The sequence below is a fragment of the Bactrocera latifrons genome, unplaced genomic scaffold (genome assembly GCF_001853355.1).
Source record: "Bactrocera latifrons isolate USDA-ARS-PBARC rearing strain unplaced genomic scaffold, ASM185335v1 scaffold_20, whole genome shotgun sequence".
Taxonomy (NCBI): domain Eukaryota; kingdom Metazoa; phylum Arthropoda; class Insecta; order Diptera; family Tephritidae; genus Bactrocera; species Bactrocera latifrons.
The window spans coordinates 338,131-339,967 of NW_017535519.1; the positions used below are offsets into that span (position 1 = coordinate 338,131).

Consider the following 1,837-nt stretch of genomic DNA (forward strand, 5'->3'; position numbering starts at 1 on the left):
ACCCGAACTTAGCCCTTCCTTACTTGTTGTAAATATCATTTACCCGGAAAAATCGTCAAAATTTCCGGATGCTTTTTTGTCAGAATGTATATGAGATATCCACTTTTTGTAATAATAATGGATATAGCTGCTTCAAAAGGTAATATCTAGTGCCTTTTTTTGATTTTGACAGTTATTTTATAATCCTAAATTGAGTGTAAGCCAACACTCGCTTAACATCGTGGGCTCAAAACCCGACTGAAAATTTTCTCACGATAGTAAGTAGTCTAAAAGTTGTAAGACCCACCATTTGTGTTGAAATCAAGAAACTTGGAATTAAATTACCATAAACTCGGCCAAATATCACGACCTGACGATGTAAGTAATAAATTAATAGAGGCAAATAATAATTTCGCGCGTTTACATTTTTTCAGTCGGTCCATTTTACTAGTTTGCATTCAGGAAATTCACCTCATACATGTTCCTTCAAAGTTTTCTATGGAAAAGAAATGCAGCAATAAACCCCGGCACCCCTTCTTTCGCCTTTACCGCAAAGTTCTGAAAATTTATTCATTGCATTCCAGTCACGATCAAATACTGATGCTGACGTCTCAGCATATTTTAACGCCCGCAAAAAAACAACAAAAAACAAAAAAATGCGTAACAATGCGCTCATACATCACGCTGTCAGCAATACGCTGCCTCAATATCAACGCCAGCGCTAACTTGGCGCACAATAAGTCAACTTAGTCACCGGCCGCGTTGTTAACGGCAAACTGCTAATAAACTATATGAATGGCGAAAAAAAGTAACGAAAAGTAAAAGCGAAAAAAGCATTAACAATAAGAAGCCGAAAATTGAAACAAAGTTCACAAAAGTACCGTGATCGCCGCTATCGCCTACACTGATTGCCATCCATTCGCTACTCTACCTTTGACTTTGCGTCAGCAGACTTTGTTTGTTTTTACATTTGCTGCTTTTGCTTGTGATTTTGCATTGATTTTTTATTTTTTTTCAATTTGATTACTTCACTTATTTGCCGCGCTGCCGACGGTGGCTTGTGCTGCTCTTCATTTGTCAAAACGCAGCCGGCGCATGCGCGCGCTGTGTGGAGTTGAGCGCTGCAGCGCCGCCTGGCTCCGTGCAAGGTGTGCAAAGCCGCACAGAAGTTGGCTTAGAGGTGATCGTCACAGCTTGGCTATTCAGTACGATTTGAGCGTTTCGTCTTGGCGGTTGATTTGATTGGAATTCCAATCGACGAACTTGTGAACTAAAGAAGTGGTTTATCTGAAGGTAGAATTCTTGGCAGTGCATGCTGAAGACGTTGCACTGTGTTCACGTGAAGTGATTGTGTCGCTTTGATCTTTGTAGAGGGCGCAATTTGCGCGAGTAAAAGTCCAAAACGTTTAGCTTCTTCAAGAACACTCATTTGAAAAAGTAAAATAAACGGCAAGTTTTAAATAATAGAAGTGCATAAATAAATATGAAATTCTCTCGACATGCACATATGAGTTTTTAATAAAGTGAACGTTCTTGACATAAAAATAATTGCTTAACAAGCAGTGTTTTTCTAATAATTTCATACCTGCATATGTATGTAAATATATAGAACTACTGGTAAAGTGCAGCGCAAGCTTTCATGCAAATAAATGTGAAACCATAATTAAATGAGAGGTGTATGTGCGAAAATCGGGTGCTAAAATTTGTAGAATTTTTATAAATAAATCGAAATCCTCAAAGTGCTAAATTTCAGTTGTTAAACAGCAAATGAAAACACAAATAAAAGATTGAATTAATTAAAACAGTATTTGGACTTAAAAATATAAATATAACAAAAAAAAAATACAGGGAAAAAAAT

The 1,837-nt window shown here is 37.1% G+C and overlaps 1 protein-coding gene across 4 annotated transcripts in view; it reads left to right on the forward strand.

Moving 5' to 3' along the window:
* The first annotated feature begins 1,190 nt into the window (after window positions 1–1,190).
* LOC108968042 (nose resistant to fluoxetine protein 6) overlaps window positions 1,191–1,837 on the forward strand; it is a 49,148-nt gene continuing 48,501 nt past the window's right edge. For 2 of the 4 annotated variants that reach the window (XM_018931794.1, XM_018931795.1), the window contains exon 1: window positions 1,191–1,272. The gene's annotated coding sequence lies outside the window, so the exon portion shown is untranslated. Of the gene's footprint in view, window positions 1,417–1,837 lie in introns of all 4 variants that reach the window. The other 2 variants (XM_018931796.1, XM_018931797.1) reach the window with 1 other exon arrangement.